At 41.3% G+C, this 19,946-nt stretch overlaps 1 protein-coding gene across 11 annotated transcripts in view; it reads right to left on the bottom strand.

The window, feature by feature from the left end:
• Positions 1 to 19,946, bottom strand: part of NCK1 (NCK adaptor protein 1) — an 89,364-nt gene that overhangs the window by 50,558 nt on the left and 18,860 nt on the right. Inside the window, exon 1 of one of the 11 annotated variants that reach the window (XM_063704237.1) lies at positions 11,370 to 12,821. The exons of the other annotated variants lie outside the window; for them this stretch is intronic. The gene's annotated coding sequence lies outside the window, so the exon portion shown is untranslated. Of the gene's footprint in view, positions 1 to 11,369; positions 12,822 to 19,946 lie in introns of those variants that run through there. 11 annotated transcript variants of the gene reach the window in all.

Raw genomic sequence — 19,946 nt, 5'->3', positions numbered from 1 at the left:
AGCTATATTATCAGTTTTATTGCAAAGATGTTTTGTATTTTAGCCAAATCTTTTTATAGTAAGAGTTCAGAAGTATTTTATACACTAAAATGGTTGCTGTATTATGGCACGTGTCTCCTATTTAGATGGTTATTCTATAACAAATAGAATTTGAAGACATTTAGTGATATCTTCATTGTCAAAACCTTTAATAAAAGTGGAAATGTTTTGAAATGCTTTTTTCTTGATACCACTGCATCCACCTTTTTTTTTTTGAGAGGGAGTCTTGCTCTATCACCCAGGCTGGCATGATCTCAGCTCACTGGAACCTCCGCCTCCCGGGTTCAAGTGATTCTCATGCCTCAGCCTCCCTGAATAGGTGGGATCACAGGCAACCACCACCATACCCAGCTAGTTTTTGTATTTTTAGTAGAGACGGGGTTTCACCATGTTGGCCAGGCTGGTCTTGAACTCCTGACCTCAAGTGATCTGCCTGCCTTGGCCTCCCAAAGTGCTGGCATTACAGGTGTGAGCCACTGCACCCCACCAACAGCCACCTGCTTCTGACTGTCCACACTTCATGATAAAATGAGAGTTCTGCAAAAATGTCAGCCTTTTTCTTGTAAATATAAACAAGGGAAAGCTGTTTCTTCAAATAGTAACTTTCTGTTAAGCCAGTCTTCAGAAAGTAGTTGTCAAGTATTTAGTCATCCCTATTATGATATTAGATAATACAGCTTTTTAGGAAGCTTAGATCTCAATTTACTGTGAAAAACAATTGTAACCAATATGTTATATTTATGGTGAGAATTTCAACTAGCTTCTGATCAATTTTTATAAAAAATTTTCAAATCATATTAACCATTAAAAATGTATAATACTTAGCTCAGTTCTTCTCAGTTTATGGGAACATCTATGTTAACGTGAAAATAATTAATTTAGAACTGTGATTAAAGTGAGCATTTGTCTAAAAAAAGGGTGAAGAGACAATCTGCTGAATGGGAGAAAATATGTGCAAACTATTCAACAAGCGACTAATACCTAGAATATACAAGGAACTCAACAAAAACAAAAACCCCACCAATAATCCCATTTAAAAGTAGGCTAAGGACATGAATAGATACTTTTCAAAGAAAGGCATACAAATGGCAAACAAGTATATGAAAAAATGCTCAACATCACTAATCATTAGGGAAATGCAAATAAAAACCACATGAAATATCATTTCAGCCAAGTTAAAATGGCTGTTATTTAAATAACAAAAAAGGCCAGGTGTGGTAGCTCATGTCTGTAATCTCAGCACTCTGGGAGGCCAAGGCAGGCAGATCACTTGAGGTCAGGAGTTTCAGACCAGCCTGGCCAACACATGGCAAAACCCCATCTCTACTAAAAATACAAAAAATTAGCCGAGCATGGTGGCACATACCTGTAATCCCAGCTACTTGGGAGGCTGAGACAGGAGAATCACTTGAACCTGGGAGGCAGAGGTTGCAGTGAGCTAAGATCACACCACTGCACTCCAGCCTGGGTGACAGTGAGTGAAATTCTGTCTCAAAATAATAAATAAAAGTAAAACAAAAGAAAAAAAGACACTGGTAAGGATGTAGAAAAAAAGGGAACTCTTATACAGTGTTGGTAAGAATGTAAATTAGTACATACTTTTTGGAAAACTATGAAAATTTCTCAAAAAACTGAAAACAGAACTACCACAAGATCCAGCAATCCCACTACTGGGTAGTTATCCAAAGAAAAGAAATCAGTATATCAAAGGGATACCTGCACTTGCATGTTTATTGTAGCACTATTCACAATAGCAAATATATGTAATCAACCTAAGTGTTCATCAACAGATGTATGGGGCCAGGCACAGTGCTAGGTCTGTAATCCTAGCACTCTGGGAGGCCAAGGCAGGAGGACTGCTTGAGCCCAGGAATTTGAGACCAGTTTGGGCAACATAGTGAGACCCCCATTTCTACAAAAAAAATTCTTTTTAATTAGCCAGGTGTGGTGGGGTATGCTTGTGGTCCCAGCTACTCACTGCAGTGAGCCATGATTGCACCACTGCACTCCAGCCTGGGTGACAGAGTGAGACCCTGTCTTTAAAAACAAAACAAAACAAAACAAAAAACAGATTAATGGACATACGCGGCATATATACACAATGGGATACTATTTGGCCATTAAAAAATAATGAAATCATGTCATTTGCAGCAACATGGATGGACTTGGAGATCACTATGTTAAGTGAAATAAGCCAGGACTAGAAAGACAAATATAATATGTTCTAACTCATTCAGTGGGTTTAAAAGATGATCTCATGGAGGTAGAGAGTAGAATGACAGACACCAAAATCTGAGAAGGGTACATGGGTGATAGGTAATGAAAAGAGGTTGCTCAATGTACACAAACATATTGTTAAAGAAAAAGTATAAAAATTCTAATATTCTATAGCAGAGTAAGGTGACTATAGTTAGCAAAACTGTGTATTTCAAAGTAGATAGAAGAGAGGACTTTAAATGTTCCCAACACATAGAAATGATAAATACTCAAGGTGATAGATATCCCAAATACCCTGACTTGATCATTACACATCCTATGTAACAAAATGTCACATGTGCCTCGTAAATATGTAAAATATTATATATCAATAAAAAACAAAAAACAGGAAAGGAGAAGAGAAGCAAAGAAGAAGGATGGCAAACAAAGCAGGATGACAAAAATCCAGATATATCATAATTAAAATAGATGTGAATGAATTTAACTCATTTGTAACAGAAAATAACAAAAATAACATACAGGCTGGGCATGGTGGCTCATGCCTGTAATCCCAGCACTTTGGGAGGCCAAGGTGGGAGGATCACCTGAGGTCAGGAGTTAGAGATCAGCCTGGTCAACATGGCAAAACCCTGTCTCTACTAAAAATGCAAAAATTAGCGGGGTGTGGTGGTACGCACCTGTAATCCCAGCTACCCGGGAGGCTGTGGCACAAGAACCACTTGAACCCAGGAGGCAGAGGTTGCAGTAAGCCGAGATTGTGCCACTCCAGCCTGGGCAACAGAGTGGGACTCCGTCTCAAAAAATAAATAATATAAAATAAAATAAAAACAACATACAAATTCAACTAAAGCTGTTTATAAAAGTGAACTAAAACATTAACAGAGAAAAGATGAAAAAAATAAATTCTGACAAACCTTTTTTTTAAAAAGGTGGTATGGCAATTTTTCAAAAAAGGTGGTATGGCAATTTTAATGTCAGACAAAACAATTTTATTGCAACATTAAAAGGTATGGAAACATTATATATATATATATAATAAAATAAACTAAAAACATACCAAAGCCTTATACACACCTATCAAAATAAGGCAAAAAGAGAATTCCAAGAAAAAAATTAATTTTCAACCACTGCATGAGCCTCTAATTTACTTACAGTAGAAACTGATAGATCAGAATGTCCGAACACCAGTAAGTATATACAACATTTGATCCACAAAGTAAGTTTGATCTAACAGTTATATAAAGAACCCTCCACCAAACAAAAAATAAAAATATAATTATTTTCAAGTACATATGAAACATTTTCAAAATAAAGTCACAATGAAAAACAAAAAAATTTTCAAGGAACTTTCATCTAAGACCACCTTCTCTAACCAAGATATAATGTTGAAATCACCATTTTCAAATATTTGTTAACTTAGAAATGAACTTCTAAATAAATTTAAAATGATAAACGATAAAAATCAGAACTGAATGACAATAAATGTACCACACCATCAAAATGTGGAGCTCAGCTAAAATTAGTCTTAATGCTCTTGAAACAAAACAATAAGACTGAATATGCTTAACTAATATATTCTCAATCAAAAAACTAGAAAAAAAGAGTAAACCTAAAGAAACACAAGTATGTTAATCTTCTTAAATTTTTTCTATATTTTATGATGTTTTGACATCTTGGGCCCTACAAACCCGGGAGGGACTGCACCTCCCAGGGCTACTTCCTAGAGATAGCAAGCAACTTGCCTCTGAAAACCCTTTGATATGCAACCAAGCAATCTAGAGTCTATACCACAACCATCTTTAAATAACTCTCGGCCGGGCGCGGTGGCTCATGCCTGTAATCCCAGCACTTTGGGAGGCCGAGGAGGGCGGATCACGAGGTCAGAAGATCGAGACCGTCCTGGCTAATATGGTGAAACCCCGTCTCTACTAAAAAAATACAAAAAATTAGCCGGGCGTAGTGGCGGGCGCCTGCAGTCCCAGCTACTCGGGAGGCTGAGGCAGGAGAATGGCGTGAACCTGGGAGGCGGAGCTTGCAGTGAGCCGAGATCGTGCCACTGCACTCCAGCCTGGGCGACAGAGCGAGACTCCGTCTCAAAAATAATAATAATAATAATAATAATAATAATAACTCTCACACACCAAGCCAGTATTCCTTCTGCCCTAACACACCCCAGGGCCAGGTACCAGACAACCAGGGACCACACCTATAACCCCGAACCCACCAAAATTATTCAAATTATCCAATCTGAAATGTACTCAAGCTTGCCTACCCTGTCTTGCCCATTCTTTGTTGTTGTTGTTGTTGTTGAGACAGAGTCTCGCTCTGTCGCCAAGCTGGAGGGCAATGGCACAATCTCGGCTCACTGCAACTTCCGCCTCCCGGGTTCAAGCGATTCTCCTGCCTCAGCCTCCCGAGTAGCTGGGATTACAGGCACGCGCCACCACGCCCAGCTAATTTTTGTATTTTTAGTAGAGACGGGGTTTCACCAGGTTGGCCAAGATAGTCTCAATCTCTCGACCTCGTGATCCACCCACCTCAGCCTCCCAAAGTGCTGGGATTACAGGCGTGAGCCACCGCGCCCAGCTGCCCATTCTTTTCCACAGAAACCACAATATAGGCTCTGGCCTATGCTTTTTCCTTCTTCTGCTTCCTGACCAACCTTGGTGCTTTCCCATGGGGCCTTCGATGACATGCCTCCCTCCTGTTTCTACGTAACAGTGAGTACAAAACTCTTCCATGACAGTCTTTTTGGTCTCTGTATGTCTTACCATACACCATATTTTGAGACAACAAGGGAAATAAATAGCAGCAACTAATGAATTGGAAAATTAGAAAAAAATACCCCAGAGTAGAGAAGAGTTTCTCAAACTTAAGAATCAAAAAGCATAAACCACAAAGGAAAAGATATTATGGAAAAGGATAAGCACATTAATTCCTCTTATTTCTTCAAAATCAGCTTTGAGATATAATTCACCTACAAAACTAATTTTAAGTGTACAGTTTAATGAGTTTTGACAAATGTATACAGTCGTGTAACCCACACCACCATCAAGATCTAAAACACTTCTATCACCCAAAAAAGTCATATTATGCTCCTTTACAGTCATTTCTCTCCAGACTGGCAAGCACTGATAGGCTGTCATCAGTTTGCCTTTTCTTGAATTCCATACAAATGGAATCATATAGTTGACTACGTTAAAGTGAAAACTGTTTATCACATCCCTATTATCAAAAAAAATCAGCTTGCCGGGCGCAGTGGCTCATGCCTATAATCCTAGCACTTTGGGAGGCCAAGGCGGGTGGATAACCTGATGTCAGGAGTTCGAGACCAGCCTGACCAAGATGGAGAAACCCCGTCTTTACTAAAAATACAAAATTAGCTGGGCTTGGTGGCACATGCCTGTAATCCCAGCTACTTGGGAGGCTGAGGCAGGAGAACTGCTTGAACCCAGGAGGTGGAGGTTGCGGTGAGCCGAGATAGTAGTGCCACTGCACTCTAGCCTGGGCAACAAGAGTGAAACTCCATCTCAAAAAAAAAAAACAAAAAACAAAAAAATCAGCTTATTTCTGAAAAATATAATTAAAAGTACTAATAAGATTTTAAAAATCTAGCAAAATTAGGATCACAGCAGAATGCAGGAAACAACTTATCAGACACAGAACTGAGCAGGTGGCAGGATGGAATTGGAACCTTTGCATTCCAGGGGAAGTAGGATTTACACTTACTATAGAAATGAGTTTGCCTTTCCTGCCCTGAGTGTCTCTGGACATTTACAGTACCTCAATGGTTTCAAAATGTTTGCTTTGCCAATCTGGGATTCACTTTAACATCACCTCAAACTAAAGGACTCGTTTAATGGTGAAGAAGATACAACATTAAGCACATGACCATGGCATCCACTGGTCCTACACCACATACCACATCACCTAGAAACTGTCCGGCTAACAAAATCATAAAGTGGTGCATTAAATTAAAAGCTCGATTAAGAAGTCATTCGGGATGCAGCATATGCACTGAACCAATGGCTAGGGTATTATATCCCTACTACCTGAGATGCACGGGTTTAGAAACCAAGGGGTAGAGAAGTTAGATTGACTCTTCACCATCACTCCCAGTAACTCACTTACGGCATGTGGATTTCCTATCCTCACAATTTAAAATCTCTGCTGTACTAGAGATCCTGAGGGTAATGCTTCCACAGTAGCGGTTCACGGAGCCTAAAGCCACAGCCACCACTTGGTCACTATGGGCTTCTCATACTGATGAACGAGCAGGCAAAGAAAGGAATAAATATACTAGCAGTGATAAATGACCCTGATTATTAGGACCTGTTGTACACAATGGGATTAGGGAGCAATCTGTCTGGAATGCAGGGTATTTCCATGCTTGCTAATAGGGTAAACAGGAAATTACAGCAACCATGGCTCAAAACAGGCAAGGCAACTAAAGGCTCAAGTCCCACAAGGATGAAAGCCTAAAGGACACAAGGAACTTAAACCAGCTTAAATGCTGGCCCAGCATAAAGGAAATCTAGAATAGGTAGTAAAAGAAGGTAATGATGAATAGTAATTCCTGCCTCAATACCAGTTGCAGTAGCAGGTACCACTGGCTCATATCACTAACCCTTCTCAAATTTCCACGGAAGATGTCAAGACTTGGTGATGGATTAGAATCAATGTAGGGTTTAAGCCAATCTGAGCAAAGCAAGATGTAGATTCTATCAAAAGTCTCATGCCTCAAAAACAAAGATAAAGAGATGGGACTTAAACTAAAAAGCTTCTGCACAGCAAAAGACACAATCAGCAGAGTAAACAACCCACAGAGTGGGAGAAAATCTTCACCATCTATACATCTGACAGAGGACTAATATCCAGAATCTACAAGGAACTCAGATCAGCAAGAAAAAAACAATCCCATCAAAAAACAGCCTAAGGACGTGAATAGACAATTCTCAAACGAAGATACACAAATGGCCAACAAACATATGAAAAAATGTTCAACATCACTAATTACCAGGGAAATGCAAATCAAAACCACAATGCAGTACCACCTTACTCCTGCAAGAATGGCCACAATCAAAAAATCAAAAAACAGATGTTGGCGTGGATGTGGTGAAAAGGGAACTCTTTTACACTGTTTGTGGGAATGTAAACTAGCACGCAGATTCCTTAAAGAACTGAAAGTAGATCGAGCAATCCCACTCCTGGGTATCTACCCAGAGGAGAAGAAGTTATTATATGAAAAAGATACTTGCACATGCATATTTACAGCAGCACAATTCACAACTGCAAAAATATGGAACCAGCCCAAATGTCCATCAATTAACGAATGGGTAAAGAAAATATGGTGTGTGTGCGTATATATATATATATATATATATATATATACACACACACTATGGAATATTACTTAGCCATAAAAAGAAACAAAATAATGGCATTTGCAGCAACCTGGATGGAACTGGAGACCATTATTCTAACTGAAGTAACTCAGGAATGGAAAACCAAACATCGTATATTCTCCATTCATAAGTGGGAGCAAAGCTACGAGGACGCAAAAGCATACGAATGATAAGGGTGGTGGCGTGAGGGATAAAAGACTACACATTGGGTACAGTGTACATTGCTGTTGGGTGATGGTTGTACCAATCTCAGAAATCACCACTAAAGAACTTACTCATGTAATCAAACACCATCGGTTCCCCAAAAACCTACTGAAATAAAGTATTTTAAAAGTCTCATGTATAATCTTCATGCTCTCAGTCTCTCCTTTGATTCTAGTTGTATTAATTGCCTAATGCTATGTAACAATAGTGGCTTAAAATGACACAAATTTGTGATCTTACAGTTCTAGAGGTCATTAAGTCTAAAACAGGTCTTACAGGCCTGTTTGGCATTTGCAGCAGCCTGGATGGAGTAGATTACAAAGCTACAATCAAAGCCTGCATTCCTTCAGAAGGCTCTAAAGAAGAATCTGTTCTTTGTCTATTCCAGCTCCTAGAAGCTGCTTATATTCCTTTGCACTTGGCCACATCATCAAGATTTCTGCTTTCAGCATCACACCCCTTTCCTGGACTAATTGATTCCCTCTGATAAGGACTCTTGTGATTACCAGAGCCCACTCAGATAATCCAGGACATCAGTAGCACAGGCAACCGAAAAGAGTCAAACTGGACTTCATCAAAATTAAGATCTTTTTAACATACTTTGTATATGAAAGGACACTAAATTAATACAGTGAAAAGGCAGCCCACAGAAAGGAATATTTGGAAATCACATCTGATAGGACACTGATATTCAGAATATATAAAGAACTCTTGCAAGTCAAAAACAACAACAACAACAACAAAATCTAGCTGGGTGTGGTGACTCACACCTATAATCCCAGCACTTTGGGAGGCTAAGACAGGAGGATCCCTTGAGGCTAAAAGTTCAAGACCTGCTTGGGCAACATAGTGAGATCCCCATCTCTACAAAAAATAAAAAAATGAGCCAAGCAGTGGCATGCACCTATAGTCCTAGCTACTCAGGAGGCTGAGACAGGAGGATCCCTTGAGCCCAGGAGGATGAAATTGCAATGAGCCATGATTATGTCACTGTATTCCAGCCTGAGTGATACAGTGAGACTTTGTCTCTAAAAAGAATAAAATAAAAATCCAACACAAAAATGGAGACGGAATTGAATAGACACTTCTCCAAAGAAGATATGCAAACAGTGAATAAGCACATGAAAAGATGATCATATCACCAGCCATTAGAAAAATCCAAATCAAAACCACAATACCACCTCACAACCATCACCATGGTTATTATTAAAAAAAAAGATGATGACGACAGAAAATAACAAGTGTTGGTGAAAATGTAGAAGAAAATTAGAACCCTTGTGCACTGCTGGTGGGAAGATAAGATGGTACAGCCACTGTGGAAACCCACATGGCAGTTCTTCAAAAAATTAGAAACAGAATTACCATACGATCCAGCAATTTCACTTCTGGATACAAACCCAAAAGAAGTAAAAGTGAGAACTCAAATAGATACTTGTACACCCATGTTCATAACAGCATTATTCACAACAGCCAAAAAGTGGAAGCAACCAAAGTGTCCATCATCAGGCCGGGCGTGGTGGCTCATGCCTGTAATCCCAGCACTTTGGGAGGCTGATGCGGGTAGATCACCTGAGGTCAGGAGTTCAAGACCAGCCTGACCAACGTGGCGAAACCCCCATCTCTATTAAAAATACAAAATTAACCAGGTGTGGTGGCCCATGCCTGTAATCCCAGCTACTTGGGAGGCTGAGGCAGGAGAATTACTTGAACCCAGGAGGCGGAGGTTGCAAATGAGCCGAGATCGTGCCACTGCCCTCCAGCCTGGGCAACAAGAGCAAAACTCCACCTCAGTGTCCATCATCAGTTGAATGAGTAAACAACATGTGGTAAATATAGATTCAATGGAACAGTACCACCCTTTGGTCGGGGAGGAACTTTAGATACATGCTACAATGTGAATAAACCTTGAAGACACTGTACTCAGTGAAATAAGCCAGTCATAAAGGACAAATATTGTATGATTTATTTCACTTACGCATGGTTCCAGGAGTTGTCAAATTCATAGAGATAGAAAGTAGAATGGTGATTGCCAGAGGTTGGGGGGATGGCAGACTTGGGAGTTGTTGTTTAATGGGTACAGAGTTTCAGGTGGCAAAAATGAAAAAGTTATGCAAACAGGTGGTGGTGATGGCTGCATAACAATGTGAATATACTTAACACTGTACACTTAAAAATGGTTAAAATGGTAAATTTTATGTTACACATCTTACCACAATAACTTTTTAAAAACATGTACATGAATGCCAGTAGCCCTATTATTCATAATAGCCATAAGGGAGAAAAAACTCAAATGCCTGTAAACTGATGAATGCATAAAATGTGGTATTAACTGTAAAATTACATATTATTCAGCAATAAAAAGGAATGAAGTACTGAGAGGTGACAGCGTGCTGGCAGTCCTCAAAGCCCTCGCTCGCTCTTGGCGCCTCCTCTGCCTGGGCTCCCACTTTGGCAGCACTTGAGGAGCCCTTCAGCCCACCACTGCACTGTGGGAGCCCCTTTCTGGGCTGGCCAAGGGCGGAGCCTGCTCCCTCAGCTTGGGGGGAGGTGTAGAGGGAGAGGCGCCAGCGGGAACTGGGGCTGCGTGCAACGCTGGCGGGCCAGCTGGAGTTCCGGGTGGGCGTGGGCTTGGCAGGCCCCACAGGCACTCAGAGCAGCTAGCCGGCCCTGCCAGCCGGGCAGTGAGGGACTTAGCACCCGGGCCAGCAACTGCGGAGGGTGTACTGGGTCCCCCAGCAGTGCCAGCCCACCGGCGCTGCGCTCAATTTCTCGGTGGGCCTCAGCTGCCTCCCTGCGGGGCAGGGCTCGGGACCTGCAGCCCGCTATGCCTGAGCCTCCCCGCCCCATGGGCTGCTGTGCCGCCCGAGCCTCCCCAATGAGCACCTTCCTCTGCTCCAGGGCACCCAGTCCCATTGACCACCCAAGGGCTGAGGAGTGCGGGCACACAGCGCAGGACTGGCAGGCAGCTCCACCTGCAACCCCTGTGCGGGATCCACTGGGTGAAGCCAGCTAGGCTCCTGAGTCTGGTGGGGCCTTGGAGAACCTTTATGTCTAGCTCAGGGATTGTAAATACACCAATTGGCACTCTGTATCTAGCTCAAGATTTGTAAACACACCAATCAGCACCCTGTGTCTAGCTCAGGGTTTGTGAATGCACCAATCGACACTCTGTATCTAGCTACTCTGGTGGGGACTTGGAAAACCTTTGTGTCAACACTCTGTATCTAGCTAATCTGGTGGGGAGATGGAGAACTTTGGGCCTAGCTCAGGGATTGTAAACGCACCAATCAGTGCCCTGTCAAAACAGACCACTCGGCTCTACCAATCAGCAGCATGTGGGTGGGGCCAGATAAGAGAATAAAAGCAGGCTGCCCGAGCCAGCAGTGGCAACCTGCTCGGGTCCCCTTCCACACTGTGGAAGCTTTGTTCTTTCGCTCTTTGCAATAAATCTTGCTACTGCTCACTCTTTGGGTCCACACTGCCTTTATGAGCTGTAACACTCACCGCGAAGGTCTTCAGCTTCACTCCTGAAACCAGCGAGATCACGATTCCACCAGAAGGAAGAAACTCCGAACACATCTGAACATCAGAAGGAGCAAACTCCAGATGCGCCACCTTAAGAGCTATAACACTCACCGCGAGGGTCCGCGGCTTCATTCTTGAAGTCAGTGAGACCAAGAACCCACCAATTCCAGACACAGTACCAGTATGTGCTATAACATGGATGAACCTTAAAAACATCAAGCTGCTGGGTGCAGTGGCTCACGCCTGTAATCCTAGCTCTTTGGGAGGCAGAGGTGGGAAGATCACTTGAGCGCAGGAGTTCAAAACCAGCCTGGGCAACACAGTGAGACTATCTCTACAAAAAAAAAAAAAAAAATCAAAAAATTAGCCTGGCATGGTGGCACATGCCTGCAGTCCCAGCTACTCAGGAGACTGAGGCAGGAGGATCACTTGTGCCTGGATGGCAGAGGTTGCAGTGAGCTGTGATCAAGCACTGCACTACAGTCTGAGCAACAGAGCAAGACCTTGCCTCAAAAAAGAAAAAAACAAAACAAACAACAAAAAAAAATTGAGCTAAGTGAAAGAAAGCGGTCACAAAGGACCACATACTATATGATTCCATGTATATGAAAGGTTCAGAATGAGCAAATGTATAGAGACAGAAGGCAGATTAATGGTTTCCTAGGACACGGAGAGGGGAGGTTAGGGGTGACAACTAATGAGTATGGCATTGCTTTGGGAGGTGATTAAAATGTTCCAATATGGCTGGGTGCGGTGGCTCACGAGGTCAAGAGATCAAGACCATCCTGGCCAACATGGTGAAACCCCGTCTCTACTAAAAATACAAAAAATTAGCCGGGCATGGTGGCAAGCTTCTGTAGTCCCAGCTACTGCGGAGGCTGAGGCAGGAGAATCACTTAAACCTGGGAGGCAGAGGTTGCAGTGAGCCAAGATTTTGCCACTGCACTCCAGCCTGGTGACACAGCGAGACTCCGTCTCAAAAAAAAAAAAAAATTCTAATATTGTGGTGATGGTTGCACAACCCTGAATATACTAAAAGCTGAATTGTATACTTTTAATGAGTGAACTGTATAGTATGTGAATCATATCTCAATAAAACCTTTTTTTAAAAACCGACAAGACTAATGACTGAATGGAATCATAAAATAAAGCAAGGAGGGCCAGGCACGGTGGCTCACACCTGTAATCTCAGCACTTTGGGAGGCCGAGGCAGGCAGATCACGAGGTCAGGAGTTTGTGACCAGCCTGGCCAACATGGCAAAACCCTGTCTCTACTAAAAATACAAAAATTAGCCAGGCATGGTGGCAGGCACCTGTAATCCCAGGAACTTGGGAGGCTGAGGCAGGAGAATAGCTTGAACCTAGGAGTTGGAGGTTACAGTGAGCAGAGATCATGCAATTGCACTCCAGCCTGGGCGACAAGAGCAAGACTCCATCTCAAAAGAAAAAAAAAGAAGAAAGGAAGAAAAGAAACAATAATAAAGGCGATGAATAAAAGATAACGAGAACAGAAACATTACAGTTTGAATTCTTGCTCTGTCATTTATCATCAGTGTGTAACACTGAGCAAGTTATCTAACCTCTCTGCTTCAGTAACACCTACCTACAGGGTTGCTGTGAGGATTTAACAAAATAGGTAAAACAGTACAGTGCCTGAGACATAGCTGTCTTTCCCTGTCCTCTTCTCCTACCTAATGCTAAAAATTCTACCACCAATTTTATGGAAACATAAATTCAATGACAGTTGTATCTGAATTTTATGCTAAAGAAGTTATGTCTGTTCCAGGTGGCAAATAACTTAAAAGTCACCAATTACATGTAACTGGCAAGGCAACTTTCAACTAATTCACTGCAAGTCGATACTAAGGCACAGGAAAATATAAACTTTATCTCTCAACTTCTTTTTCTCCTTCTCGCCTTCATTTTTAAACACTTCTTTCCTCACCTTCCTGCCCTTTTAACTTATCCTTTATTCCAAACTACCAGTCTTACTTAGGCTGCTATTTATCAGGAGAAAAGGCAACAGTAACTTTTTTCCATTTTATGTTAAGATAGAAAAAAAATGCTGAGCATGGCGGTGCACTCCTGTAGTCCCAGCTACTCAAGAGGATAAGGTGGGAAGATCATTTGAGGCCAAGAGTTGGAGGCCGCACAGCATTATGATGGTGCCTGTGAACAGCCACTGTACTCCAGTCTGGAAAACACAGTGAAACCTCATTTCTAAAGAAATAAAACACAATATAAAAGATAGGGGCTGGGTGCGGTGGCTCACACCTGTAATCCCAGCACTTTGGGAGGCCAAAGCAGGTGGATCACCTGAGGTCAGGTGTTCGAGACCAGCCTGGCCAACATAGTGAAACCCCGTCTCTACTAATAACACAAAAATTAGCCGGGCATGGTGGCACATGCCTGTAGTCCCAGCTACTTGGGAGGCTGAGGCATAAGAATCGCTTGAACCTGGGAGGCGGAGGTTGCAGTGAGATGAGATTGTGCCATTGCATTCCAGCCTGGGCAATAAGAGCAAAACTCCGTCTCAGAAAAAAAAGAAAAAGAAAGATAGGAAAAAAAAAAAAAGACTGATCATGTAGCTACAGGACAGTTCCAAACTCTGCCTAAGTAACTCATTAAAGTTCCCTAAACGAAAAATGAATGAACTTTAAAAACATGAGAATGAAAAGGCATACAAGAAAGTTTCCTTTGTGTTCACAGGTCTCTCATTTATCTGGAGACAAAACTGTATGACATCTACAGACTGTGACAGCAATTTCTTAGTACAGTTGGCCCTCTGTATCCATGGGTTCTGCATCCATGAATTCAACCAGCCATGGATTTAAAACATTCAGGAAAAAAAAAAGCACCTGTACTAAACATATACAGACGTTTTTTCCTTGTCATTATTCCCTAAACAATATAGCATTAACTACCTAAATACCATTTACAATGTATTAGGTAATCTAGAGATGAGTTCGAGTATACAGGAGAATGTGCATAGGTTATATGTAAATACTACCCCATTTTACACAAGAGACTCAAGCATCCTCAAATTTTGGTATCTGCAAGGAGTCTTGGAACCAATACCTCATGGATACCAAAGGACAAGTATATACTATCCATAACCAAGTTTCACTGCAAAAGAAAAAAAAAAGGATAACTATATACTACCTATAGCCAAGTTACTACCAAAAAATATATACTTTAAGTCAGGTGCTCTAACAAGTTAGTGTTAATACAATTTTATTAACCCATGCTTCCATCTTAAGTATTCCCTCATTTGACTTTAACGTTAAATGAAATTTTAGTTTCAAACTACTTTAAAGGACAATGTCTTTCAAAGGGGCACCTGCCTTATAAATGCTTCCGGAATAAGATTCAGTAAAAGGATGTGGTTTAGAACAGATGAAATACCACTGTACTGCTGCTTTTGTACACGTTCAGATCAGAAAATTCCTATTAAAAACATGCCAAAATAAATAAATATTATGTCTATGGAAGCTTTTAAGTTAGCCATTCCAACTTTATAACATTCTAAAAAGAACATATCTCTTATGAAAGGTTGCTATAAAGAGCCCAGAACGTTTTCTCCCTCTACAAACCCCTTAACCTTGATGCCTAACTGTATTATCTCACTGTATTTCACTTCAGAAATATTTACTGGACAATGAGTGCACAGAGTAAGTATGCTAAGTAGTTTTAATACATTGTCATTAATCACCACAGCAAACTGATAAAATCAGTATTAATATCACCATTTTTAACTGAAGAAACTAAGGCTTCAAAGGTTTAAGTACGCTGGGTGCTGTGGCTCACACCTGTAATCGCAGCACTTTCAGAGGCCAAGGTAGGCGAATCACTTGAGCCCAGGAGTTGGAGGCCAGCCTGGGCAACATGGCAAAATCCTGTCTCTACAAAAAATTCAAAAATTAACCAACCATTGTGGCATGCACCTATAGTTCCAGCTACGTTAAGGAGCTGAAGAGTTATCAAGCCACTGTACTCCAGCCTAGGTGAGAGAGCAAGACCCTGTCTCAAAAAAGTTAAGTAATGTGCCCAAGATTATAGCTGGAAAAGACAATTCCCTCCTTTTATAATTTCTATTATGTAAAATTTCAAACATACATTAAAGAAGAGAACAAACCCCTTAAACCCATCATGTAGCTAAAATCATCAACTCATGGCCACTTGTCCATGGCCACAATATCCATATTCTCACCCATTCCTGTTTCCTTGCTTAAGTATTTTGAAGCAAAAAACTTTTGTCTGTAAATATTTCAGTGTATACCTCTAAAAATTTCTGTAAATATTTCAGTGTATACCTGAAAAAATATTTTCATCCATAAATATTTAAGTAAATATCTCTAAAACATAAGAACTTCAGCAGGCGCAGTGGCTCACACCTATAATCTCAACACTTTGGGAGGCCGAGGTGGGCAGATCACTTGAGGTCAGGAGTTCAAGACCAGCCTGGCCAACATGGTGAAAAACCATCTCTACTAAAAATACAAAAATTAGCCAGTCGTGGTGGCAGGTGCCTGTAATCCCAGCTACTTGGGAGGCTGAGGCAGGAGAATCCCTTGAACTCAGGAGGCGGAGGTTGCAGTGAGCCGAGATCGGGCCACTGCACTCCAACCTGGGCAACAGAGTGAGACTCCCTCCCAAAAAAAGAAAAAAAAAAAAAGGTCAGGCGTGGTGGCTCAAGCCTGCACTTTGGGAGGCCAAGACAGAAGGATCACCTCAAGACCAGCCTGGCCAACATGATGAAACCCCATCTCTACTAAAAATACAGAAATTAGCCGGGCATACTGCCACACGCCTCTAATCCCAGCTATTCTGGAGGCTGAGGCACAAGAATCGCCTGAACCCAGGAAGCGGAGGTTGCAGTGAGCAAGGCTGCACCACTGCACTCCAGCTTGGGCCACAGAGCAGGACCGTGTTTCAAAAAAAAAGAAAAGACAAGAACTCAAAGCTGTACTCTATCATTCTCATTAAGCTATACTTTCTTATAGAATAAATAAAACCCAAGGTACCCTCTGATCTCAAACTACTTAATAAAAGGTAACATTTCAGAACTTTCAAATGCATATGACAAGGGACAGCTCTACTGGATGCAGCCAACCTAATCATCCCTCTTTCTTGAAACTGCTGGTTTCCTTACCCCTATATTAAATTGGTTTCCCTCCCTCCACGCCACCTGCTTCTGGTTTCCATTTCTGGCTCCTCATTTTCCTTCCACTGAGCCATCTGCTCTTCTCACATATACCCTCTCTCTAGATAGCTCGTTCATTATTATGACTTCATCGTATCACCTCTGGCCTAGACTCTGTAATTTGAATTGTGTTCTCTAATCCAAGCTACTGTTCCTCAACATTTCTACTTAAATATCTTGCTATCACCTCAAATTGAATATGCATCAATCTCCAAAAATTGAATATGCATCATCTCCAAAAATCCAGCTCTTCTATCCTCTTTACCAATCTATTAATTATAATTATAAATCATTATCTTCCAATTCACCCAGGCTCCCCTTAAGTCACACATCAATTTGTGTTGGTTTTTCTCTTGAAATGTCTCTCATCCATCCTTTTCTGTTCCATTTACACTGACATCACTAACACTCAAGCCTTCAGCAACTCACCTAAATTATCATAAGAGCCCTTGGTTAAAATTCAACTATCTCCATTTCAGTCGGTTCTATATAATAGATTCCCTCCAACAACATATCTACTGAATGACTAATGTATCCTAAGCACTGGCCAATTAATGCAGGGATACAACAGTGAGCAAGACAGACACCTCTTTCTAGCAGAGGAAATAAAACTTTTTCAAATAAAATAATTATAGGTTGCAAAAAATGCTGTGACAAAGATTAACACAGTGCTACCATAAAGGACAGAGAATATGAGTGCTACTCTAATTACAGCTTTTAGTTAGAGATGAAAAATTTAAGTGGGCATTTTAAGGATGAAGAGGAGGCAGTCATGTAAATATTTAAAGTAGAGTGCTCCAAGCAAAAGAAACTGCAAAGTACATAGGTTCCAGGAGGGGAAAAAAAAGTCTCACGTTACAGAAAATGACCATGTGGCTAGAGATGTGGCCAGAGAACAAAGGCAAAAGTGGTACAATGTGAGGTTGGGAGAGACACAGGCCAATTTTATTCTACATGTAATAAGAAGTAGGTTGGGCATGGGGGCCCATGCCTGTAATCCCAGCACTTTGGGAGGCCAAGGTGGACAGATCACATGACGCCAGTAGTACGAGACCAGCCTTAGCCAACATGATAAACCCTGTGTCTACTAAAAAACACAAAAAATTAGCTGGGTGTGGTGGCGCATGCCTGTAATCCCAGCTACTTGGGAGGCTGAGGGACAAGAATTGCTTGAACCCAGGAGGCGGACGTTGCAGTGAGCTGAGATCACACCACTGCACTCCAGCCTGGGCAACAGAATGAGACTGTCTTTTAAAAAGTCATGTAATAAGAAGGGTTTTAAGCAAGGAAATTATAATCCAACACACGCTGTGAAAGAGACTGCTAGTATTCACTAATGACTGTGTTCTCTTCATTAAGACACTGCTATACTACACTTCCCAGCCACCCCTGCAATTAGGTAAGATCACATGACTCAGTTCTGACCAATGGAACTGAATGGGTAAAAATGATATATTCCACTTCTAGCCTGGACCCTAAAATCTTTCTCCACACACACTTCCCCTTCCAAAACAATCTGAGAAGCCAAAGCTGATTATGGTGGTGACATAAGATAAAGGTGCCTGTGCTCCAAGTGACTGCATAAAGCAAAGGTGCCCCTCAACACACACACACACACACACACACACACACACACACACACAGTGATGTGGGAAAGTAATGTAAACTTTCGTTGTATTATGCTGCCAAGTAAGAGGTATTGTTGTATCATTAATGCAGAAATCTTAAAAACATTTCTCTGGCTATTGTGTGCTGCTGTGTGAAGAATGAGTTAAATGGACAGACAAAAGTAAAAATAAAAAGACCTGTTCAGACTCAACAAAAACATAACCCAAATGAAAAATGGGCAAACGAACAAAATAGACATTTCTCGAAATATATACAAATAGCCAACAAGCATACGAAAAGATGCTCGTCATCACTAGCCATTATGGAAATGCAAATCAAAACTACAGAGATATCACCATTAACATAGCTACTATTTTAAAAAAAAACACACAGGAAACAAGTGTTAGTGAAAATGTGATGATATTGGAACTCTTATGCACGGTTGGTGGTAATGTAAAATGGTGCAGCTGCTATGGAAAACGGTATCGTGGTTCCTCAAAAGATAAAAAATAGTTTACCATATAATCCAGCAATTCAACTTCTGGGTGTACATCAAAAAACTGAAAGCAGGAACCTGAACAGATATTTCTACACCCATGTTCATGGAAACACTATTCTTAACAGCTAAAATGTGGAAGCAACCCAAGCTGTTCATCAACAAATGAATGGATAAACAAAATGTGGTGTATATAAGCAATGGAATATTATTCAGCCTTAACAAGGAAGAAAATTTTGACATGTGCTACAAAACGGATGAACCTTCAAGACATTAAGTGAAATAAGCCAGCCACGGAAAGACAATATGATTCCATTTATATGAGGTACCTAGAGCAAACAAATTTATACAAACATAAAGGAGAAACATGAAGAATAGTGGTTGCCAGGGGCTAGGAGGAGGGAAGACTTGGGGAGTTGTTAGTATGTATACAGTTTCAGTTTTACAAGATGAAGAAGTTCTGGGGACTGGTTGTACAACAATGTGAATATACTTAATACTGAACTGTATACTTGAAATGGTTAAGATGTTCAACTTTATGCTTATGCAGTTTACCACAATAAAAAATAGAAGCTGGGCGTGGTGGCTCATGCCTCCAATCCCAGCACTTGGGAGGCCGAGGCGGGCAGATCATGAGGTCAGGAGTTCAAGACCAGCCTGGCCAATATGGTGAAATCCCGTCTCCACTAAAAATACAAAAATTAGCTGGGCGTAGTGGCGTGCACCTGTAGTCCCAGCTACTCAGGAGGCTGAGGCACAAGAACTGCTTGAACCCAGGAGGCAGAGGTTGCAGTGAGCCAAGATTGCACCACTGCACTCCAGCCTGGGTGACAGAGTGAGACTCCATCTCAAAAAAAAATTAAATAAAATAAGAGGCCAACAGTGTAAGTGAAGAGATGATGGCTGCTTGACTTGAGTAGTATGGTGATGCAGATAAAGAACAGAAGACTTCAAGATGTATTTGGAGGTAGAAAAGACAGGATTTGCTGATGGACTGGAAGTATGTGAGATTTAGAATGAGGAAAAGAAAGGTATCAAGTATGACACCTTGGCTTCTAGCTATTGAGTGGATGGCAATATCATTTAATGAAATGAGAAAGACAGGAATGAACAAATGTAGGGTGGAGGGCAGAAAGCAGACCTGGAGTGTAGTTTAAGAATGAAGGGATCAAGAGTTTGTTGGCTGGGTGTGGTAGCCTAACACCCGTAATCCCCACACTTTGGGAGGCTGAGGTGGAAGGACTGCTTG

This window comes from Gorilla gorilla, chromosome 2, assembly GCF_029281585.2.
Source record: "Gorilla gorilla gorilla isolate KB3781 chromosome 2, NHGRI_mGorGor1-v2.1_pri, whole genome shotgun sequence".
In the NCBI taxonomy this organism is placed as follows: Eukaryota; Metazoa; Chordata; class Mammalia; order Primates; family Hominidae; genus Gorilla; species Gorilla gorilla.
This window is presented reverse-complemented; position numbering and strand designations above follow the sequence as displayed.